General features: G+C 39.7%; 1 long non-coding RNA gene across 1 annotated transcript in view; it reads left to right on the top strand.

Moving 5' to 3' along the window:
- LOC125921744 (uncharacterized) overlaps nucleotides 1–14,187 on the top strand; it is a 45,206-nt gene extending 31,019 nt beyond the window's left edge. Inside the window, exon 4 of the long non-coding RNA XR_007457480.1 lies at nucleotides 13,764–14,187. This is a non-coding gene — a long non-coding RNA (uncharacterized LOC125921744). The remainder of the gene's footprint in view (nucleotides 1–13,763) is intronic.
- Nucleotides 14,188–25,696: the final 11,509 nt, after the last annotated feature.

Raw genomic sequence — 25,696 nt, 5'->3', positions numbered from 1 at the left:
TGTGGTTTGAGGTGATCTTGGAAGTGTATATTTCTTGTTTCTGTATCAGAGGAAAATTTATAAATATTTTAAGTTGGAAATGTTCCTTTAGTTCAGGGATTGGCAGACTTTTTCTATAAAAGGCCAGATAGCAAATACTTCTGGCTTTGCAGGCTTATGGTCTTTGTCTACTTAGAGCTACTCAGTTTTGCTAATGTAGTATGAAAGCAGCCATAGACAGGCAAATGAATGGGGCTGGTTGTGTTCCAATAAAATATTATTTACAAAAAACAGATGCCAGGCTAGATTTGGCCCCAGGATCATAGTTTACAGAACCTTGCTCAACCTGCGGGCCCCTTAACACAAAAGTGCTGAAGGAGAAGGAGAAATCGCTTTGGAGATCTGGATATAGGGGCACACAAAGAGCTTCTTACTGGAGAGATAAGGATATAAAAAGATTCACCTAAGGTCCCAAGAGATGCTCAACAGAGTCCGTGGCAAAAAGCCAGAAAAACAGCTGTTTTAGGAAGAAGTGTATTGTAGAAAATTGGTTGAAACATATGTGTAGCCCTGTAGCCCCATGTCTAAAATAAGTGAAGCCCCGAAGGTGCACTTAATCAAAAATGTCTGGGAGATAGGGAGTTTGCCTTGAGCATCAGCAGCCCTGGCTTTGTGAGCCACCAAGAAGGAAGGAAAATCTTGGACCGTGCAGGGAACCATAGAGTTTTGCAGCAAGACAACCGTGGGAGATAAATTATCCCCAGGAAAACACTTCTATTTTTTTAACATAAGGAAGCACCCTTAAGTCCCAACTCAAGGATATTTTCTGAAGGACTGCTGGAACTTTAAATATTTAAAAAATATATTCCATGGTTCTTAGAAAGAGCAGATACATTTCCTAAGAGTGAGATGCGTTATACTTTGATTTGGGAGATGACCTAAAATTTCCATGAAATCAATTAATTAATTGCTGGGGAAAAAAACCACTTCGGAGACTTAGATAGTGCCGTGGTTCCCAAATCTGGCCGCAGAAAAATGTCAAGGAGATTTTTAAAAAAACAATTTCTCAGGTCTCATTCCAGACCTATTGGATTTGATTTCCTGTAGCCTGTGGTCCAGGCATTCTGACAGTGCTGCCCAAGTGGGTCCTGAGAATGGCCAGGCTAGCACAAGACCAGAGACTGGCATTTGGAAGCCACTAGGATAAAGGACAAACCACAGGTTTGAAGTTTGGCCATCCAAAGTTCCCATTCAGGCTCTGCTTTAGATTAGTCATTTGACCTTGAGCTAGTGATGGAAAATTTCCGAGCTTCAGTCACAATACCTGTAATGTGGAGCCTATGTTTGCCGCTATGGGAAGGATTGAAAATCTGATGTGGCTGTCAGTCGAGATGCTTCTGGCTCTTTTAGATGCTTCTGGCTCTTTTACATCCTCTCTGCCCTCTCTTCATGGAGATAATATAGTTGGATTCACTCCACTCACCAGTGCACAGGATTTTACTAAAAGTGAGGGCATTTTTAAGAAGATATGTAAGCTTAGTTTTGTGTCATTAGAAGCATTTCTTCTTCTAGGTTCAGGTCATGCCATCCCTCCTCTTAACCACCAAACAGGGAGAAGACAAAGAAGCAAGATGTCAAGGCCTCAAATGCCCTATCAAGTCCTAGCTTGTGCTTTCTTTGTAACTTGGTTGAAGGCAGTTCCAAACTCATGGCTGGTAACTTGGCTTCGGATTCCAAATTCCTGTTGTAGCCGAGCTTTGTTCTTACATGCAGGTGTAGGAGGTTTTTCTTGTCAGAAGTTCAGGCGGCAGTGAATTATGCCACACCTGCTGCGCCCTTATGTCTTTTCTCTTTTCTCTGGTTTATCTGAATGAAGAAGAACATCCCTCCCTCTGAATCGGGAGTGTGGAGAATCATGGGGCAGCCTACCAGTTGTTACTTGGCAGTGGACGTGATACCGAGGAGAGAGCTGGTGACTCCCTTCCTCTGGCTGGCTTATTTGCAACAGATTATTCATCTGCTCTTTGGGAAGAGGAGTCCTGAACACAGGAGACTAAAATGAACTCATCAAAGAGGAAAACAAATTTGCAGTGCATTATGTTAAAGCTCTCTCCACAGTAGGAAAGTCATTGGGGAACATAAGAGAAGTAGAGTTTGGCAACCATTTCCTAATTTTGTTGAAAGAAGAAAGCCAGGGAAAATAAAATCCTGGTTAAAGAAGGAGTTGTTTTCGTTTATAGGTTCCTGGTGACTTCTCTAGTGGTTGTGGCAGGCAAGGCAGAAAAGCAAATTTACATTTCAGGAGTTTGTGGACTCAGCATATGAATCAAGTTTCTTTGCCCGTAAAACCTGAGGGTTTAGTTGTGTTCTAATTTAGAGTTGAACATCAGCCAAATTAAGAGTGAAGAATTCTGCATCAGCAGGTTTACTGCTTAATTTTGCTACCAGTTCTACTTAGCAACTTCAAGCAGAGTAAAGGAGGCAGCTATAGTCTTTCAGGAAATCAAGACAGGACAATTGCACAGCATTTGAACATTAAAATTTTGTTTTTAGGACAATAGCTCTATAAATTGAACGATACTTGTAAAGTCCAAAAGTAAATCGAAATTTTAAGTTATTCCCCAAACCAATGCACACCTTTCAGAATCTCAAGAGAAATATTCTAAAGCTGTAATGACTTTGTATTATGTTTACCATAAAAATCTTCTGCAAGCCAAATACTAAAGCAACGCATGTCTGTTCAAATTAGTCAGAAGTAAAATTGTTAAATAAAGCTGAAATACTCATGTAGAAAAAAAAAGGAGACAAAAAGATAAGTGGCCATTATTATTATTATTATTATTATTTAGGATAGTAATCTTGAATGCAAGTAGAGTCCCATCTTTAAGATAAACTACTAATGCTTTTTATTTTTCTAAAATAACATTTGAAGGGGTTACTCTGGGGTCAGAATAATGGTATTACTTTTGGTGCTTGAAATGATTGCTCTGAGCATTTCCAGGCACTTTTGATATTTGTGATGGAGAAAATTAGTTCAAGCCAGGAGAAAGGCTTTCAACACTGTGATACTTACAGTGTTTTTTTACAAATGGGCTGTGACACACTTAGATATCACTTAACAATGGTGCTTCCCCACACAATGAGAACTTGGAGAAAAATTTAAAAATAAGTAACAAGTGATACAGAAGCAAATAGATAATCCAGCTAAACCACTGCTTGATAAAACTAGAAACCTTGGGGTTATCTTTGCTTTTGTTCCCTTGGCCCTTAATCTTGCCCAAGCTCCTAATCCCTTCCTCTCCATTTTGTTGGCCCCTGCTTGGCACAGTTCTTCAATGTCTCTCCCTCTAAATTACTAGAGTGGCTTTCTAAATGTGCTCTTGCATTTCCCTCTATGGTTTTGGTAATCTATCCTCCTGAAGCATACACCCAATTATGTCATCCTTCTGCTGAAAACCTTTGTTTGACACAACTCTGATGATCCTGATAAAGACAAATGTCTCTGTGGTTCTCTTTGCTTCCCACAGAGAGGGGAGTATCAGTGCAAGGCAGATTGTCACAGCCCAACCAAGTAACTTGGGGTTCTTCCAGAAGCTGCAAGTCTAGGGAAAAACTGGGTTATTGATGAGGACAGTGAGACAGAAGCCCAGCTGCATGTACTGGGTACATGGGGAAGGTGGGGGAAGGCTGCAGGCCCAATGGACACTGAGTGCCCAAGCACACTGGACTATGGATAGTAACAGCAGGACTAAATCTAGAGCCCATTCTCCAACAGATAAGGGACTGTCTACTTCCTATCCTTTTTGGGAACTCCCAAAGGCTGACCAGTTTTGGATTTTGGTAATGCCCGTGGAGCAAAACTAAGAAGGGCTTTTGGGCTTCCTCCATTTTCTATTATCATGGTTTCCAACCTGAGCTCATCATATGAATTTATCAGGAAGATTTCAGGGGTCCATTACAAATGATCTGAATAAGATTATCCGGATGTGACCCCCAGAAATGTTTTATTTTTTTTTTCATGTTTTTATTTAGTTATTTTGAGAGAGACAACAAGCAAGGGAGGATCAGAGAGAGAGGGAGAGAGAATCCTAAGCAGGCTCCACATTGTTAGCACATGTGGCTCGACATGGGGCTCAATCTCACAAACTGCAAGATAATGACCTGAGCTGAAATCAAGAGCCAGATAGTCAACTGACTGAGCCACGCAGGCGCCCCAGAAATACATATTTTATGCAGGCTGTCCAGATAATACTTATAGAGCCACCACGTGACACAGATATGGGGAACGAGTGAATTCGAGGGGGAAAAAAATCAGCCTTCCTCGTCATGACATTCAAGACTTTCAACCACAAAATTTCCATTATTCTGTAGCAATTCACCTTTGTGGGTTTTTTTTTCCTTTCTCTGTCTCCCCACCTAGAACTTGATGATCCCACTCACTTCTCTACGTTTACTCATATTTTTATCTTTGCTGTGAATGCTGTTTCTCCTCTTCTCCAGTTGGAAAAATGCTGTATTTACATTAAGATTCAACTAACTGGTCCTTTGTGAAGTTTCCCCTGGTACCACCAGCAGAATTAATTCTCTTATGCCCCCAAAGAACTTTGTATATACCATCCATAAGTTAACTTTGTAGTTACAATGTCAAGGTATTCTGCATCACAAACCAGGACATGTGAACCAGCAATCCAAATCATCTCAGATAATCCAAGATATATGATTATCACAATTACAGTTGCTTGTGTATCTTCCCTGATAAAAATGAGCTTTTTTTTCTAGATCAGAGATAGTGCTGAATTCCCCAGTGTAACCTCTGAATGCTTCTAAGCACTCAGTTCCAATGTGTGGGTTTTTTATCTACCCCACCAAACAATTCTCTTACACCAGCCGGGTATTATACAATTCAACTCAATTCTGACACTATCTATTGGGAGATAGCATCAGATTCTGTAGGTTCAAGTCTCCATCCCACAAGACTGCCCTCAGCTTCAGATGTCAATCTGTGCTTATTACCTGTGTTTCTGTGATCAATCAGCTATAGATTGTAGGTTTCCAAGATTCCCTCTTTGGACTTCAGACACCAGTCACAAATCCAGGCAGTTATCTGTACTTCTGACCTATACATCAGAGGTTCCCACAGCCCCCTCCTTGGGCTTGGTTAATTTGCTAGAGTGGTTCACAGAACTCAGGAAATCTGTTTACTTGCTAGATTACCAATTTGTTACAAAAAAATATTAAAGGATAAGAATCAGTAGCCAGATGAAGAGATACATAGGTCAAGGTGTGCAGGAAAAGGCATAGAGCCTCCATACCCTCTCCAGGTGTGCCACTCTTCAAATCTCCACGTGTTCACCAACCTGGAAACACTCCACACCCCATCCTTTTGGGTTTTTATGGAGACTTCATTACACATGATTCATTAAATCATTGGCTGTTGGTGATTGAATTCACTTGTCAGCCCCTTTCCCCTTACAGGATGTCAGGGAAGTAGGACTGAAAGTTCTAACCCTCTAGCCACATGGTTGGTTCTCCTGACAATCAACCCCCATCCTTAGGTTACCTAGGGGCTTCCTAAATGTCACTTACCAACACAACAAAATGTGCTCTCATCACTTAAGAAATTATAAGAGTTTTAGGAGTTCTATGCCAGAAACTGGCACAAAGACCAAATATATATTTCTTATTATAAATCACAATATCACACCTACACAACCCTTAATATAGTACAAGGCACGTAGAAGGTGCCTAATAAATGTTGAGTCATGGAGCATTTATGTGAACACAGTGCTATCACTGTGAGGGCTAAGATCATTTTAGCACCACTCAGAAATTGGGAGCTCCAGACTCCTCTCCGAAGGTGAATGGGGAGAGGTTTTTTGTTTTTTTGTTTTTTGTTTTGTCTTTCTCTGTATTTGTCATATTTTAGTTAAGACCAAGTATAAAACATGCTGGGACATCAATAATATCACACCAGGAAGGTGAAGGAGGAATCCATGATCTGCCAGAAGAGGGACTGGAGTTGGCTGTATAAGGTCCCAGCTGTCATACATTTTAAATTCTAGCCGGGGAGATGGACAGAAAACAAATTAAGCAAATATTTCCAAAATTATAACTGCTTATTCTAGTAAAAGGGACAGTGAGGAATATACAAATCACATGATTCAAATAGTGGTAAGTGCCATGAAGAAAATAAAAGTGACGATGTATCCAGGAGAGCCTGCTTGTTGAAGGTGGTGGGGCAGGATTAGTGCTCTCAGAGATGTCTTTTGTGTCAAGAAGTGGCTATGAGGAAAGAGCTGTACAAAGAACTGGCAAGAAACAATTCCAGGAAGAGGAAACCTCAAATGGCACAACCTAGAGATATGAATGAACTTGGGTGTTTGAGGAACAGAAAAAGACATATGTGGTTAGAGGCCAGGAACAGGGGCCAAACCGTAGGATGTGTTGGATGGGGAGGGAGGGCAGATTATGTGGGTCCTTGGAATTTTCATTTTATGAAAATACTGAGTACAATGGAAAGCCGTTGGAGAATTTTAAGGAGGGAGTAGCATGATATCATCTGATCTACTATTCTGAGAAATATTTAAGAGGTATAATTAGCAGAATTAGGTGATTTCTAAAATATGTTTGTAGGAGAGAGTGGAATGAGGAATTTCGCAGATTCAAAGGTGACTTTCAGGTTTGGGGCTTGGCTAATTGGGTGGCTGAGGGTGATATAGAAAGAGAAGGCTTTGTATGAAGGTTGATGTGCTATTTTAGACATGCTGAGTCTGAGGTTCCCACGGGGCATCCAGATGGAAATGTTGAATAAGAAATTGGGTGTATATATCTGAAGCTTTGGGAGAAGTCTCTGTCAGAGGTATGGATTAGAGACTCATCATCTTCATGTAGGTGGTTGTTAAAACCTCAAGAATGGCTGAAATTACACCAAGAGTGTGCAGCATGAGTGGGCTAAGAACAGGCCCTTGGAAACAAGAATATTTTAAGAGTGGATGGAGATTATATCAACAACCACAACAAAAAACTTGGAAAGAAATCAAAGGAATCATTTAAAGACTTATACATTAATTAGATTTGACAGTATGGAGGCACTGGTGAGCTTGGGGAGGCATACTGAAGCAGAAGTGAATGTTGACTGCTATTTGAGGAAGTTGGCAGAGAATGGAAGGAGGCAAATTATTAGAGAGCAGTACAAGGTTAGTGGAATATATATATAAATATATATATATATATATATATATATATATAGGGGAAGACTTGGTACTATTTATAGGCTAAGAGGAGAAAAGACTAGAAAGGAAGATTGAATAGGAGAAGAGGGAAAACTGGAAGAATGAGAGCTTGGAAAAAAGAATGGAGGGATTTGGAGGAGTTATCTTGAAATGAGAAGGATACCTTGTTTTCTTAGCATGAAATAAGTAAGCAATAAAGTAAGTAAGTGTGGATGTTCACACGTTTGCATGCAAGGTGGTAGGATTTAAAACCTATTTACAGCGAATGGTTCCAAATGTCTTATTTAATCTAGTTAGATAGTAAGAGATTGTTGGTCCAAGAGCTCTGCACACATATAACAGTTTAATTTTTTTTATTGAGGTGAAATTCACACAACATAAAATTAACTATTTTAAAGTGAACAATTCAGTGGCATTTAGTACATTCACAATGTTGAGCAACTACCACCTGTGTCTAGTTCAATATCCCTAAAGAAAATTCTATATCCATTAACCAGTTATTCTGCATTCTTTCTCCCTATCCCCTAGCAATTATTAATTTGCTTTCTGTTTATATGACTAAACCAATTCTGCATATTTCCTATAAATTGAGTCATATAATATGTGAACATTTCTATCCAGTTTTTTCACTTAGCATAGTGATTTCAAGGTTCATCCAAGTTATAATATATACTCTGTTCCTTTTTATGGCTGAATTCCTTTTATGTATATACCACAATTTGTTTATCCATTCATCTGTTGGTGGACACTTGGGTCATTTGCCTTTTTTGAAAATTGTGGTAAAGAACACATAACACAAATTTGCTATATTGAGCATTTTTAACTATTTAGTATAATAGTGTTAAGTATATGTATATTAGTGTACAACAGATCTCTAGAACTTTTTCATCTTGCAAAACTAAAACTCTACCCATTGAACAAGTATTCATTCACCCCTTATCTTCAGCCCTTGGTGACCACATTTTATTTTCTGTTTCTATGGGTTTGACTACTTTAGTACCTCACACAAATGGAATCATGCAGTGTGCATCTTTTTTGTGACTGATTTATTTCACAAAGCATGATGTCCTCACAGTTCATCCATGTTGTAGTATATGACAGGATTTCCTTCTTTTTAAAAGCTGACTCATATTCTATTAAGTGTGTGTGTATGTGTGTGTGTGTGTGTGTGTGTGTGTGTGTGTGTGTGTGTGTTTTCTTTACCCATTCACTCATTGGCAGACATTTAGGTTGCTTGCATCTCTTAGCTATTGTGTTTAATGCTGCAATGAACATGGATAGGCCAATATCTCTTTAAGATCTTTTTTTTCAGTTTTTTTGTATATATAACAAGAAGTGGGATTACTAGGTCATATGATAATTCTATTTTTAATTTTTTGAGGAAATGCCATATTGTTTTCCATAGTAGTTGTATCATTTTACATTCCTACCCTACCAACGTGCACAGAGGTTCTAATTTCTCCATATCTTTACCAACACTTCTTTTCCTCCCCCCTTTCTCCTCCTCTTTTTGATAGCAGCCATCTTGATGAGTGTGAGGTGGTATCTCATTGTGGTTTTGGTTTGCATTTTTATTACAATCCGTGACTATTGTTTTCATATGCTTTCTGCCAATTTGTATATCTTCTTTGAAGAAACATATATTCAAGTCCTTTGTTCATTTTTTAATTGGGTTATTTCATTTTTTGGTTGTTGTTGAGTTGTACGAGTTGTAGGATGTCAGATAAATGGTTTGCACTTTTTTTTTCCATTTCTTTCTTTGATGTCCAGAAGTTTTTAAGTTTGATGTACTCCTGTTGGTCTATTTTTGGTTTTGTTGCCTATGGTTTTGGTGTCATATCCAATAAATCATTGCCCAGTCCATTATCATGAAGATTTTCCTCTATGTTTTCTTCTAGTAGTTTTAGAATCTCAGGTCTTATATTTAGGTCTTTAATCCATTTTTGTGTTGATTTTTGTATACGGTATAAGGTAGGGATCCAACTTTTGCGGATAGATATCCAGATTTGCCAGCACCATTTGTTGAAGAAGAGTATCCTTTCTCTGTTATGTAGGCTTTGTGGCCTTGTTGAATATTATTTGGCCATTTACATGAGGGATTATTTCTGGGTTCTCCCTTCTGTTCACTGATGTATATATCTGTCTTTATGCTAGTAGCATACTGTTTTTGACTGCTACAGCTTTGTAATATGTGTTGAAATTAAGAAGTGCTTGACCTCCAGCTTTGTTCTTTTTTCTAAGGGTTGTTTTGGCTATTTGGAGTCCTTTGAGATTCCATATGAATTTTAGGATTTCTTTTCTATTTCTATAAAAAAATAGCGTTGGCGATTTTTAAAAATATAATTTATTGTCAAGTTAGCTAACATACAGTGTATACAGTGTGCTCTTGGCTTCAGGAGTAGATTCCCATGATTCATCATTTATATACAGCATCCTGTGCTCATCCCAGCAAGTGCCCTCGTCAATGCCCATCACCCATTTTCCCCTTTCCCCCTCCGCCCCTGCCCCATCAACCCTCAGTTTGTTCTCTGTATTTAAGAGTCTCTTATGGTTTGCCTCCCTCTCTGTTTGAAACTATTTTTTCCCCTTTTCTTACCCCATGATCTTCTGTTAAGTTTCTAAAATTCCACATATGAGTGAAAACATATGATATCTGTCTTTCTCTGACTGACTTATTTCACTTAGCATAATAACCTCCAGTTCCATCCACGTTGTGGCAAATGGCAAGATTTCGTTCTTTCTCAAGTAGTATTCCATTGTATATATAAACCATATCTTCTTTATCCATTCATCAGTTGATGGACATTTGGGCTCTTTCTATGATTTGGCTATTGTTGATAGCACTGCTATAAACATTGGGGTACATGTGCCCCTATGAATCAGCACTTCTGTATCCTTTGGACAGACTCCTAGTGGTGCTATTTCTGGGTCATAGGAATTTTTTGAGAAACCTCCACACTGTTTTCCAGAGCTGCCTCACTAGTTTGCATTCCCACCAACAATGCAAAAGTGTTCATGTTTTTCTCTACATCCTTGCCACCATCTGTTGTTTCCCGAGTTGTTAATGTTAGCCACCCTAACCGGTGTGAGGTGGTATCTCATTGTGGTTTTGATTTGTATTTCCCTGATGATGCATGATGCTGAGCATCTTTTCATGTGTCTGTTGACCATCTGGATGTTTTCTTTGGAGAAGTGTCTATTCATGTCTTCTGCCCATTTCTTCACTGGATTATTTTTTGGGTGTTGAGTTTGGTAAGTTCTTTATAGATTTTGGATTCTGACCCTTTATCTGATATGTCATTTGCAAACATCTTCTCCCATTCCATCGGTTGCCTTTTAGTTTTGTGATTGTTTCCTTTGTAGTACAGAAGGTTTTTTATCTTGATGAGGTCCCAATAGTTCATTTTTGCTTTTATTTCCCTTGCCTTCAGAGATGTGTCAAGTAAGAAGTTGCTGTGGCTGAGGTCAGAGAGGTTGTTGTCTTTTTTCTCCTCTAGGACTTTGATGATTACATTTAGGTCTTTCATCCATTTTGAGTTTATTTTTTATACGGTGTAAGAAGGTGGTCCAGGTTCATTCTTTTGCATGTTGCTGTCCAGTACTCCCAGCACCATTTGCTAATGAGACCGTCTTTTTTCCACTGGATGCTCTTTCCCACTTTGTCAAAGATTAGTTGGCTGTACATTTGTGGGTCCAATTGTGCGTTCTCTATTCCATTGGTCTATGTGCCTATTTTTGTCCCAATACCATACTGTCTTGATGATTACAGCTTTGTAGTAGAGGCTAAAGTCCAGGATTGTGATGCCTCCCACTTTGGTTTTCTGTTTCAACATTACTATTTGGTGTTTTTTGTGGTTCCATACAAATTTTAGGATTGTTTGCTCTAGCTCTGAGAAGAATGCTGGTACAGTTTTGATTGGGATTGCATTAAATGTGTAGGAGCATGGAATGTTTTTCCATTTCTTTGTGTCTTCTTCAATTTCTTTCATAAGTTTTCTAGAGTTTTCAACATACAGATCTTTTACCTCTTTGGTTAGGTTTATTCCTAGGTATTTTATGGTTCTTGGTGCAGTTGTAAACGGGACCGATTTCTTGTTTTCTCTTTCTGTTGCTTCATTATTGGTGTATAGAAATGCAACTGTACATTGATTTTGTATCCTGCAACTTTGCTGAATTCATGGATCAGTTATAGCAGCTTTTGGTGGAGTCCTTCAGGTTTTCCATGTAGAGTATCATGTCATCAGCAAAAAGTGAAAGTTTTACTTCTTTGCCAATTTGGATGCCTTTTATTTCATTTTGTTGTCTGATTCCTGAGGCAAGTACTTCCAACACTATGTTAAACAACAGTGGTGAGAGAGGACATTCCTATTGTGTTCCTGATCTCAGGGAGAAAGCTCTCAGTTTTCCCCCCATTGAATAGGATATTACTCAGGATATTACAAAGTAGGATTGAACCAACCTTGCAGCCCAGGAATGAATCCCATTTGATCATGGTGAATAATTCTTTTAATATACTATTAAATTCAGTTTGCTAGTATCTTGTTGAGAATTTTTGCAGTTATGTTCATCATCTTCATTCTTTTTAGTGGGGTCCCTGGTTTTGGAATCAAGGTAATGCTGGCCTCATAGAATGAGTCCAGAAGCTTTCCTTCCATTTCTATTTTTTGGAACAGCTTGAGAAGGGTAGGTATTAACTCTGATTTTAATGTCTGGTAGAATTCCCCTGGGAAGCCATCTGGCCCAGGACTCTTTATTTTTTGGGAGATTTTTGATAACTGATTCAATTTCCTCATGGGTTATGGGTCTGTTCAAATTTTCTATTTCTTCCTGTTTAGTGTGTGGGTATCTGGGAATTTGTCCATTTCTTCCAGGTTGTCCAGTTTGTTGGCATATAATTTTTCATAGTATTCTCTAATAATTGTTTGTATTTCTGTGGTGTTGGTTGTGATCTCTCCTCTTTCATTCATAATTTTATCTATTTGGGTTCTCTCTTTTTTCTTTTTGAGAAGTCTGGCTAGGGGTTTATCAATTTTGTTTATTCTTTCGAAAAACCAGCTCTTAGATTCATTGATCTGTTCTACTTTTTTTTTTTTTTTTGATTGTATATTGTTTATTTCTTCTCTAATCTTTATTATTTCTCTTCTGCTGGCTTTGGGGTTTCTTTACTGTTCTGCTTCTAGTTCCTTTAGGTGTGGGGTTAGGTTTTGTATTTGGGATTTTTCTTGTTTCTTGAGATAGGCCTGGATTGCAATGTATTTTCCTCTTATGATTGCCTTTGCTGCATCTCAAAGGGTTTGGACTGGCATGTTTTCATTTTCATTTGCTTCCATATATTTTTTAATTTCTTCTTTAATTGCCTGGTCAACCCATTCATTCTTTAATAGGATATTATTTAACATCTATGCATTTGGAGGTTTTCTAAACCTTTTCTTGTGGTTGATTTCAAGTTTCATAGCATTGTGATCTGAAAGTATGCATGGTATTATCTCAATTCTTTTATATTTATTGAAGGCTGTTTTGTGACCCAGTATGTGATCTATGTTGGAGAATGTTCCGTGTGCACACGAGAAGAATGTGTATTCTGCTGCTTTTGGATGAAGAGTTCTGAATATATCTGTCAAGTCCATTTGGTATAGTGTATCCTTTATGACCATTGTTTCTTTATTGATTTTCTGCTAGATGATCTGTCCATTGCTATAAGTGGAGTATTAAAGTCCCCTGCAATTACTGTATTCTTATCAATAAGATTGCTTATGTTTGTGATTGATTCACTTATATGTTTGGGTTCTCTCAAGTTGGGGGCATAAACATTTACATTTGATAGCTTTTTTTGATGGATAGACCCCATAATTATGATATAATGCCCTTCTTTATTTCTTATTACAGCCTTTAGTTTAAAATCTAGTTTGTTTGATATAAGTATGGCTACTCCAGCTTTTGACTTCTAGTAGCATGACAGATGGTTCTGCATCCCCTCACTTTCAATCTGAAGGTGCCCTCAGGTCTAAAATGAGTCTCTTGTAGACAACATATAGATGGATCTTGTTTTTTTTTTTTTTTTTTTTTTTTTTTTTTTTTTTTTTTTTTTTTTTATCCATTCTGGTACCCTATGTCTTTTGATTGGAGCACTTAGTCTGTTTACATTCAGAGTTATTATTGCAAGATATGGATTTAGTGTCATTGTGTTATTTGTAGGTTTCATGCCTGTGGTGATGTCTCTGTCCTTTGTATTCTTTGCAGCATTCCACTCACAGAGTTCCCCTTAGGATCAGTTGCAGGGCTGGTTTAGTGGTCATGAACTCCTTCAGTTTCTGTTTGTCTGGGGAAGCCATTATGTCTCCTTCTATTCTGAATGAACCATGCTGGATAAAGGATTCTTTGCTGCATATTTTTCCTGTTCAACACATTGAATATTTCCTGCCACCACTTTCTGGCATGCCAAGTTTCAGTGGACAGGTCTGCTACTACCCTTATGTATCTACCCTCATAGGTTAAGGCCCGTTTGTCCCTAGCTGCTTTCAGAATTCTCTCTTTATCTTTGTATTTTGCCAGTTTCACTATGACATGCCATGGTGAAGATCTATTCTTTTTGAATCTGAAGGGAGTTCACTATGCCTCCTGGATTTGGATGTCTGCTTCCTTCCCCAGATTAAGGAAGTTCTCAGCTATAATTTGTTCAGGTAAACCTTCTGCCTCTTTCTCCATTTCTTCTTCTTCTGGAACTCCTATGATATGGATGTTATTAGATTTCATTGAATCACTTAGTTCTCAAATTCTCCCCTTGTGGTCTAGTATTTTCTTATCTCTTTCTTGGCTTCATCATTTTCCATAATTTTATCTTCTATTTTACTTATTCTCCTCTCTGCTTCCTCCATCCTTGCTGTCATTGCAGCTAGTTTATTTTGCATCTCATTTACAACATTTCTTTTTCAAAAATTTTTAATGTTTATTATTTATTTTTGAGAGAAAGAAAGAGAGACAGAGTGCAAGCAGGGGAAGGTTAGAGAGAGAGAGAGAGAGAGAGACAGAATCCGAAGCAGGGGAAGGTTAGAGAGAGAGACGCACACACACAGAATCCAAAGTAGGCTCCAGGCTCTGAGCTCCAGGCTCCAGCACAGAGCCTCACCCGAGGCTTGAACCCACAAACCATGAGATCATGACCTGAGCTGAAGTTGGACGCTTAACCAACTGAGCCACCCAGGGGACCCTCATTTACAGCATTTCTTAATTTGTGTGACTATTTCTTAGTTCCTTGATCTCTGCAGCAATAGATTCTCTGCTGTCTTCTATGCTTTTTTTCAAGCCTAGCTATTAATCTTATGACTATTATTCTAAATTCTTGGTGAGATATATTGTTTATATCTGTTTTGAGCAATTCTCTAGCTGTCATTTCTTCCTGGAATTTCTTTTGAGGAGAATTCTACTGTTTCATCATTTTGGCTAGCTTTCTGTCCTTTATGTGTTTTCATAGCTTGTTATGTGTCTTGCACCTGTGAGCACCACTATATTAAAAAGGGGTCATACACTGTCCAGCGCCTGGCCCTTTAACAGGTATTTTTGGAGTGTGTTGTGTGCTCTCTGTTGTTGTGACTCTGGTTGTTTTAGCTCCCTACTCATAATGATGGTTTGGACCTTCCACCAGGTCTGCTTTCATTTTTCATTGAAGTAACCCTGGAAAAAATTTAAAAGGCTGGGGGAGTGGCAGAAGAAGCCTTATCCCATACAAAGAGAAAAATGACAGGGGTGAGGAAAAAGAAACAAGAAATTGACCAGGCAGAGAATCAGAGAAACTCTAAGACTTAATCCAGAGAGAGAGAGAGGAAAATAAAGAAGAAGGAGATACAGAAGAGGTATAAAAATAATAGATTAAAAATGTCTGCCTAAACAAACCAACAGCCAGAAAAGAGAAGAGAAGAAATAAGAGGAAGAAAAGGAAAAAAGAAAAAAAATATATGTATATGAAATAAGACTTGACTAAGAATCAAATCAGAAAATGCAAAACCACTGGACCAATATGACCGCTATCTGGTGGTGCCTTGGAACTGGTGGCTGTGCTGGTCTGGAGGAAGGGCCGGCTGGTTGGGTCAGTGTCAATTTTGTTCTGGTAGATAACGCAATTACCAGAGGGGTGGGGTTTGGTGTAAGCAGTCCTGCCTCCACTGTGGGCCTGCTGTCCATTCCCTGAAACCCCATCTTGTTGGTGATGGGGAGAAAAATGGCGATGGCCTAGTCTCTCCTCCCAGAATTGGGTGTCCCAAACCAGTCAGTTCAGGCTGTCCTCACAGTGCTGCACCTGTGCAAGTGGGCTAGTTTGTCCTGCTCCACAGTCTCTCCTGTGCCTCCCAGGCACTTAGCTGGGATTCAAATCCTGATGTCTTAAAGGATCCCACCCCAGTTTGGCTGGCCAGCACCTGCAGGGTTTTTTTTGTCTTTGGAGCAACAATATACCTTCTTCCCACAGCACTCGAGGGTGGCCTGTACCCTCCGACTGCCTCTCTGAGCTTGCTACTGAGTCTGAGGCTGGCCTCTCCTATCCAGGCATAGGGCAGCAGGCCCCAGTTCGGAGGAAGTCCCCAAAACCTGGATTGTGTTAGAAAGTGGTTCTTTCTTCATTTTTTTCCATTCCTCAGTCCTTGGTTTTTCTCTTGTCCAAATACAATCCTATACTTCCACAGCCTCTCTTTCTCTTTCTTTTGTCTCTCACAGAAGGGGATCCCTCCCCAGTGTGCCTATGCTGCCCATTTTATTTCTCTCATTTTGCAATCACGCACCTATGGCCTGCCAAGTTGTCCTTGTGGGTACCTGGAGATGTTTCTGTCACTGTAGCCCGGATTCCTGGAATTCCAAGTCTTAAGGCCTCAATACTGCTGTGTTTGAGGGACAGGGGAACTTCAGGTCCCCCTACTTCTCTGCCATGTGGACTCCTCCCATTGGGATTTTGATAGGGATTGCATTAAATCTGTAGATCATTTTGGGTAGTATGGACATTTTAATAATATGAAGTCTCCCAGTTTATGAACATAGGATGTCTTGCCATTTATTTGTCTTCTTTATTTCTTTCAGCAATGGTTGTAGTCTTTAGTGTATAAATCTTTCACTTCCTTGGTTACATTTATTCCTATTTTATTATTATTTCTTAAGTGTTTTATGTATTTTTGAGAGAGAGAGAAAAAAAATGTGAGCGGGGGAGGGGCAGATTGAGAGAAGGGAACAGAGGATCTGAAGCAGACTGTGATAGCAGTGAGAATGATGTGGGGCTTGAACTCATGAAACATGAGATCAGGACCTGAGCCAAAGTTGGATACTCAACCACCTGAGCCATCCAGGTGCCCCAAGTATAACCTTTTTCTATAGAATAAGGACAGGCAAAAGCTTGTCTTGGGAGATAATCATTAGAGGCCTTGGCTACAGGGAGCAGAAGATCTAGGGGCTGGTGAAACAAGATAGGGGTTCACTATTAGCTTTAAAGCCTCATTATTTTCCTTTTCAATCACTTTATCTTCTTCTGTCTCCCTCCTCTTCATCCTACTTCCTTCTCTTCATCCTCCTTTCCTCCGTTTACCTCCTCCTCCTCTGCCTCCTTTTCTCCTCCTACCCCACCATCCAGTTCTCTCCCTCTCCCTCTGCTGGTTTTGTTTCTCTTCAGTCTTCACAGACACTGGTATAGGAAATACGTGAGGAGTAGCTAAGATTTTGTCTTTTCTACATTTTTGTTATCTTTGTACTCTGAGTTCTCTACAGGTCCACATCCCTTTCTGATACAGATACCTGATACAGAGCAACCAGGTAGAGTTTTCAAAGACAGGACCACTGCTGATGGTGAAAAAAAAAAAAAAGAAAAAAGGAAAGAAAAATATCTGGTCACTTGATCTTCTCTCAGGAAAATGTCTAGATTATCTTGAAGGTTGGGACCCATGCTCTTACTGCCTGCGGAGCAAGTTTCAGCCTGTTTGAGGTGCTCTTTCCCTTTCCCCTTGCACTCCAGATCTAAAGAGATAAAGAAGGAGACTGGCTGTACAGCCTCAGACATCTCTAAAGCAAACATGAAGGAAAGTAGAAGTGTAGCCCACTTGCTAGGGTTGGCTTCTGACTCCCCAAATTCTCACCTTTATTTTAATTGTCTTGATAATACGGAACACTTCTTATTAGAGCAGAGATCAGAGTCCTAAGCTCTTTCTCTCTTCTGACCACTCCAATAAACCTGACAGTTGTGCTTTAGTGAGTTTCATGGCTAACATGGATTCAGTAGCAAGTGCTGAGGTAGGAAGACCAACTTCACCCTCTCCAGCTGGGGATAAAGGAGAGCAGGGCACACCTGTGCTGTAGGATAGCCAAATGAGTGACAGTCGCTTCCTAGGTATTAGCATCAGTCTATTACCCAATGCACGGGCAACTTTGGCAGTGCTATGTAAATTGAACATTTACTCATGCTTTTGTATTTTCTTTATTTTAGTTTTGGTTGTTGTTATTGTTGGGGAAGGGGAAAAACAAGGTTTTGGTTCATGGCTACGTCTACAGAGAGGATCCATGTAACACAGAAGGTTAGTTAAGCAGTTAGCAGTTAGGGGAGCCCAGGACAGAGGGAAGACTTCGGTGGGAGAAAGAGGCCTGGCCACAGACCCCTTAACCACTTCTCCCTGACCACTTGTAGTTGTTTACTTCACAAGTCCATCTCTGTGTATTGCTTAGAGGAATTTTGTTTGACTTGACATAGAGTTGTGGAAATACTTCTGATTCTGAAGCAGGTATCTAGGGGTAGGACCAGGGGGAGAAGAGGGAGGCCTTTTTGATTTGGCTGTCAGGTCTGTATGTTCCAGGAGGGAGTCTTGGATGGCCAAGACTCCAAGAGGGAGTCTTGGATGGCATTTCATACAGTAATCATTTATCGGATATAGTCACATTCAGTGAGTTTGGCTACATTAGGTAGGCCAACTTGGAATCCAGTACCAGCCATGCATTATATCTGTGAAGATAGATGTGAACTCTTGAAGCATGTGTCATTTGAAATTATCTGTATATGAAACACCTTTCTTGTTCCTTGCTCTTTAGTGGCTTGTATTAATTAATAGTCCTGCTCAAAGCCATACCCTCTTTAGGACCAGCCTGGAGGAGTGGACTACCTATCATGCACAGAAACCTACAGAAACCCAGGCAAGATGAATAATGAGTTCTTCATTTCCAGATAGTCCAAATTCCCAGTCAGTTAGTATTCTTGGGACTCAAGCACGGTTATATTGGAGGCTGTGCTGGATATAGAACAGCATGGATAATGAACTTATTGTGAAAATTTGATTTCTGATACCTGGGAAGTAGACTGGCCTATGATAAATAAGGATGACCTTTAGAATATTATAGGGAGTTGATAATGATTACATCCTGGGAAAGGCCCCAGAAAGGTTATCTCCCAACCTTTCTTAAAAAGTGATGACTTGGGGCGCCTGGGTGGCTCATTTGATTAAGCATCTGACTTCAGCTCAGGTCATGATCTCGTGGTTCGTGGGTTCGAGACCCGCGTCAGGGGGTGCTGAATTAGAAGAAATTTTAAGAGACATCTGGGCAACTACTGTAGCCAAGTCATTAGATAACACACCAATCTCAAACATAAGAAAAGCACCTTCTGAACTTTGAAGCAGAAGTTGGAGCACTCCTGCAGAACAACTTTTTTTGATGCTCTTGACTTCATTTTCTTTTGTAACATTTCCTTGTCTTTTATATCTTTTTTTTTCCTGAAACCTTAGCTTGCCAAAGGGGTACTTGGGATCTCACAGACTGTTCTTTACAACAAAGATGGATACTCATATTTCCTAGGGCACAGTGGTTAAGAGGGATGTAATCAGAGGTGTTTATCTTAAGAAAAGTAGGTTCTGGCTAAGAGACTTCATTAGGGTAATTGCTCAGTTTCAGATCCAAATTCCAAACCACTTATAAATAGACATTTCTCCTTGGATATCAGAAATGCATTTCTGTATTAGTTTCCTAGGACCACCATAGCAAAATACCACAAACTGGAAGGCCTAAAGCAACAGAAATTTATTCTCTCACAGTTGTGGAGGCCAGAAGTCTGAAATCAAGGTGTCTGCAGGGCTGGGTCCTTCTGGAAGCTCTGAGGGAAAATCTGTTCCATGCCCCTGTGTTCTAGGGTTTGGTGGTTGCCTGCATGCACAGCTTGTAGATACATCAGTTCCATTTTTGCCTCCATCTTAAAGTATCTGTCTTTCCCCACGTGTGTCTTCATGTCTCCAAATCTCTCTCTATATATAAGAACACCAGTCATTATATTTAGTGCCCTTAATCCAATATGACCTCATTTTGACTTGATTATGCCTACAAAAAGACCCTGTTTCCAAATAAGGCCACATTCAGAGGTATTGGGGGGTTAGGACTTCAGCATATCTTTTTGGGGAACACAATTCAACCCACAACAATTCCAAAGCCTAACTCATGATCTTCTCCCTAAACGATGTCTCAGACTTTCTATTCAGTTCAGTCCTTTATTTATTTAACAAATATTGGGTACCTGTTGCCATAATTGTTGGTGCTGTGAATATGATAGTAAAAATCAGCAAAGACCATGAAAATAATTTGTGTATGTCTGAAAGCATCCTATATTTTGTCATTTCCTCTCCCCAAATCCAAACCATCATCATGTCTTGTTAACTTTATTTCCTGAGTATTTTTCAGATTAATTCACTTCTTTCCAACTCCACCTTCATCTCCAGAGCTTACACTTTCACATTCTCTTGCCTGGACCATTGTAATAGCCTGATTGCAAATCACATTTAATTCTACTTCTATCTGATAAGTTTCTACATTGCAGCTCTATTCGCTTCTACTTACCCCTAACACATACACCCTTCATGACTTCCCAGTACTTTTAGGATAAAGCCAAACTCTTAAATGCAGCCAGTGATGCTCTGGGTGTTTGTTTTCTGTCTGCTTGTCCAGCCTTGGCTCATACCATGCCTTAACCCTCACTTTCTTAGATCCAGCCACACTGGTTTTCTTTTAGTCTCTCAAATGTTAAAATGTATACAGATCACTTGGGAATCTTCTTAAAATGCAGAATGAAATAGATGAAGTAGATCTGTGATGGAGCCTGAAATTTCTGCATTTCTAATCAGCTCCCAGGTGATATGGATACTGCTGATCCAGGGCTCAGATCTGAATCCAAAGGTCAGCCAGTCCCCAGGCCTCCTTTGCATATGCTTTGGCACATGTTTCCCGTTTTCCTCAATACTCTTTCCTCCTCTATTCACTGGAACATATTGTTCAGATCTTGATACCTTATCTCTTCTTAAGGAATTCTCTAATCTCCCCAACAAAGCCAGTCCCCTCAACCTTACTGTGAAATCTCATGAACCATATATCTCTCCTTCTTAGCACTTAGTACAGTCAAGTTCTATGTTTTCTCTGGACAGTTTTTTGATAAAATATTTATCTCTTTCACTACATTATAGGCTCCATGATGGAGAGTCTGTATCTTTTTCTGATTATCATTGTATCCCCAGAGTCCACCACATACTTTTGGGCTCTCAGAATAGACATTCATTAAATGTTTGTTGAATGAATGAATGAGTGGTATCCAAGACCCTAATAGTCCTTCCCTTCATTAGTAGGGTAAAGGAGTGATATAATCATGCTGCCCCCCCATGGATATTTAAACCCTGGGAAGAGAATGGCTTTGTCTCTCCCTTGGTTGCTGCTTCTATTTTGGGTTGCCTCTGATGATGTCAACAACCTTTGTATACACTCTGAGTTTGTTTCTGCCTTGCAGCTATTCAGTTCAGATGGTGACCTGGGGTTAATAAACGCGTGTCTTTGCAAGCAACAGACATTCTCTCTGATTGCTTCAAATAATAGGGACTGATTGTGAGGATGTATGTGAAAATGAGGAAGATGGAGATTGCAGCCGGACAGGCTGTGTACTCAGACAGCTCTACATGTCTGGGGTGAAATGCAGCTCTCCAGGTACCGTGTCCATAGTGCAAGTTGATTGCTCTTCAGTATATGACCCTGCCACTGAGACAGCTGACTGAGACAGTTACTCTTCCTGTCTCTGTATCACTCGGAGTCCTCATTTCTGATCTTGCCACCACGTGGTTACTTTTCATTACCAACTGCTTACTCATTGTTTTCACTGCTTCTTGGTCCCTATAGCATCACTGCATCTGCATTTTTAGCTTTTACTCTCCGGTGTTGGCAGCTCATATTCTCTCTCTCTCTTTTTTTTTTATATGTAATTTATTCTCAAATTGGTTTCCAACACCCAGTGCTCATCCCAACAGGTGCCCTCCTCAATGTCCATCACCCACTTTCCCCTCTCCCCCACCCCCATCAACCCTCAGTTTGTTCTCAGTATTTAAGAGTCTCTTATGGTTTGCCTCCTTCCCTCTCTGTAACTTTTTCCCCCCCTTCCCCTCTCCCCTGGTCTTCTGTTGGGTTTTTCAGGATCCATATATGAGTGAAAACATATGGTATCTGTCTTTCTCTGCCTGACTTATTTCACTTAGCATAACACTTTCCAGTTCCATCCACGTTGCTACAAATGGGCAGATTTCATTCTTTCTCATTGCCAAGTAGTATTCCATTGTATATATAAACCACATCTTCTTTATCCATTTGTCAGTTGATGGACATTTAGGCTTTTTTTCATAATTTGACTATTGTTGAAAGTGGCAGCTCATATTCTCTATATACCTCACATTCAAGTTCAGTCAGAGAGCATTTGCGTGTTCTGCTTAGTTGCTATGGTCTTCTTCTGATTCTCATGCCACGGCAAGTCTAAGCCACTGACAGGCCTATACCAGATCTGTAAGTTGCAGTGATGTCCTGAAGATGGCTGTCTTCCTGGTCCCCAAGAGCTTATTGTGAAATATTTAGGAATTTGATGAGCCCAGTTGTTAAACAGTCAATAGTTCGAAAGCAGCCAAACTACTTTGTGGATTTCAGCAAAGGTTGAAACTCCGATGTCTTTTTTCCCCCACAGAGCCAGTTTTTCAGCATAATGCTGAATGGAATAGAGAACAAGGCTCACCCCCAGGAAGGACTCAAAGTCATTTCCCTTGTGTGGTTACCATTCTGAGACTTCTCTAATGGTGACAGTGTAACTAACAAGTGCTCTGCCGTGGCTGATTCAGTCTCCCCTAATCACTCCCAGGGCTTCCTAAGTAAAGACATACTTCTTTCACCATTGTCTCCACCTTAGTTGCTATTATATTTTTCATTGAGTTACCCAGGAAATAAACTCTGAGATAGAGCTTCATATGCAAAGACTTATTAGGGAGCACAGTTGAGTTCAATTTTTATGGAGGAGAAAAGGAGGTAATATTGCACAGAAGGAAGGCTTGAACTGCAATGCAGTCATAAAAAAAAAAAAAAAAGCATCAGCCGATCCCATAAGAAGGACCAGTAATTAGATGGGGGATGCCCATTGGACAAGGTGGCTCTTTTCAGAGTGGTGTGAGGAACTTAGCTGAGAACCATCATTCCAAAGGGAATGAGTGCCTCGTCTTAAAAGGTCATCTGAATGGCTCACCCACATCCACTACATATCGTAAAATGAGTACTGCTCTGAGCTACCTGGGTTTGGATTGCTCTATTACACAACAGTAATCACAGGATCATCAGGTATGTGGCATCCTCAGTCTCTGACCAGGACAGTGGTATTTTCTCCATAGCTGCTTCATAAATGCTATAATTAAATATTCCAAAAAGTATCAAAAATTTAAGTATATTATTCAAACTTCATTAGGGAATTAAAAGCCTAAGACCTCTTTCTGTTACCTGTCTAGACATGTATACGGGTGTAAGATTAGAGTTCAAGGCTTTTCTAGTAGATATGGAGAGTACCAGATCTTTCTCTGTTTTTTCCTTTTTTTCTTTTTCCCTCATATTATAGTCCTTTTGATCGAAACTATAATCTTGTAGAAAGGTATCTGAAGAGGTTGGCAAATAGGTTAAGAGTGGTGGTGTTTGGGGCTACTTTTCCTCTTTCAGAATGGAGTGGAATCCTAGGACATATGCCATTTGCCAGTTGGAGGATATGTTTCTTTACAAGGACAGAGAATTTCAAAAGTTTGACTTTGCTAAAAAGATGCTATTATCTGGTCTCATTCCACAGAGGAGAAACTGGCTTTTCACAGAAAAATTTCAGTTGTTTTAATTGCACTGTGCTGCAGTGAAAATGTGGACTTTGTGGAATGAAATATGGTTCTGAAATATTCCTAAATTGAATCAGACAATATACAAAGAGAACCTAACTTCTGCATACTGAGGCTTTGTCCCTATGAACTTGCTATCGTAAATCTAATGTGGTCAAGGGGATTCAGATACCTCAAAAAGCCTCGTGAAAATTCTTGGTAATTTGATTCATATTTTTGCATCCTTGCCCTTCTCTGGTATGCTTTTAGGTTAGTATAGAGGAGGATGATGAATAGATCAGGAAAAGAGTACAGAGACATTAACTAAAAATTCTTGACTAGTTCACAAGACTAACCCAATCACAGTCTCTTCTGTGCATTAGAATCCCTGAAGAGGGATTCGATCCCAATTCCCTCTTTTACTCATGAGGAAAGGGAAGCCCAGAGAATTTAAATAACTTGTCCAATATCACATTGCCAGTTGTTGGCAAGATGAGATTAGAAAAGCAGCTATTGTTTGTATTGTGACTATATCAACTCCTGCTTTTATAAACTTATTCTTCCCCAAATACTTGTCAGCCTGTACCTCTTGGTACTCACCATGCCAGGCACTGATAATCAAAAGATGAGTAAGATAGAGGTGGTTTTGGCCTCATGAAACTTACTCAAGGCAATCTGGTGAGACCGAATAGAATATAGTACTCTGTGGTGGAGAATGGAATTAATAGGATGGCAATCCAATTAAACTTTCCTTAGCATAGTCTTACTTACTGAACCACTGTTAGAGCCAGCCAGGTTTCCTCTAGGATAACATTCTGAGAAAAGGATGCTTTTCTTTCCTGCTTTTTAATAAAGAAGTTAGAGGCTAAGTTCACAGGCTTTGTGTCTGTTACTTTGCTGCCAGCTTTGCCCTTGTTCTCACAGAAACCTGGAAGCTGGCTAGTTCAATAAATCTCAGTTCTTTCTGCTAGGGTTGATAGCCTATAAAAGGTTTATTAGCCTGTTTTTGTTATCAGGGAGAGTCATTTATTTACTCTGCTTCCCTTGGTTTAAACTCTTTATCAAGTAGGACTGATTGCCGATATGAGGCAAATAGAAAGATAGATAAGTTGATATATGAATATTTATAATTCTGGTATGTTGGAAATTGTATTTAGAAGAAGGCTCCAGGGGCACCTGGGTGGCTTAGTCAGTTGAGCGTCTGACTTTGGCTCAGGTCATGATCTGGCTGTGAGTTTGAGCCCCGCGTCAGGCTCTGTGCTGACAGCTCAGCTCGGAGCCTGGAGCCAGCTTTGGATTCTGTATCTCCCTCTCTCTGCTCCTCCCTTGCTCGCACTCTGTCTCTCTCTCTCAAAAAATAAATAAACATTAAAAAAATTAAAAAAAAAAAAAAAAGGCTCCAGAGGAATATAAGGCCAAGATACAGTCTGAACCATATCAGATAAAGGGTTAGTATCCAAGATCTATAAAGAACTTATCAAACTCAACACCCAAAAAACAAATAATCCAGTAAAGAAATGAGCAAAAGACATGAATAGACACTTCTCCAAAGAAGGCATCCAGAACCGACACATGAAAAAATGCTCAACCTCACTCATTATCAGGGAAATACAAATCAAAACCACAATGAGATACATCCTGACACCTGTCAGAATGGCTAATATTAACAACTCAGGCAACAACCGATGTTGGCGAGGATGCAGAGAAAGAGGATCTCTTTTGCATTGTTGGTGGGAATGCAAGCTGTTGCAGCCACTCTGGAAAACAGTATGGAGGTTCCTCAAAAAACTAAAAATAGAACTACTCTACGACCCAGCAATGGCTCTACTAGGCATTTATCCATGGGATACAAGTGTGCTGTTTCGAAGGGACACACGCACCCCCATGTTTATAGCAGCACTATCAACAATAGCCAAAGTATGGAAAGAGCCCAAATGTCCATCGATGGATGAATGGATAAAGCATATGTGGTGTATATATATACAATGGAGAATTACTCGGCAATCGAAAATAATGAAATTTTGCCATTTGCAGCTACGTGGATGGAACTGGAGTGTATCATGCTAAGTGAAGTCAGTCAGAGAAAGACAAAAATCATATGACTTCACTCATGAGGACTTTCAGAGACAAAACAGATGAACATAAGGGAAGGGAAACAAAAATAATATAAAAACAGGAAAGGGGACAAAACAGAAGAGACTCATAAATATGGAGAAAAAACTGAGGGTTGCTGGAGGGGTTGTGGGAGGGAGGATGGGCTAAATGGGTAAGGGGCACTAAGGAATCTACTGCTGAAATCATTGTTGCACTATATGCTAACTGATTTGGATGTAAATTTAAAAAAAT

The sequence above is a fragment of the Panthera uncia genome, chromosome C2 (assembly GCF_023721935.1).
Source record: "Panthera uncia isolate 11264 chromosome C2, Puncia_PCG_1.0, whole genome shotgun sequence".
In the NCBI taxonomy this organism is placed as follows: Eukaryota; Metazoa; Chordata; class Mammalia; order Carnivora; family Felidae; genus Panthera; species Panthera uncia.
The sequence above is the reverse complement of the archived record's forward strand: the minus strand, read 5'-3'. Positions and strand labels throughout refer to the sequence as shown.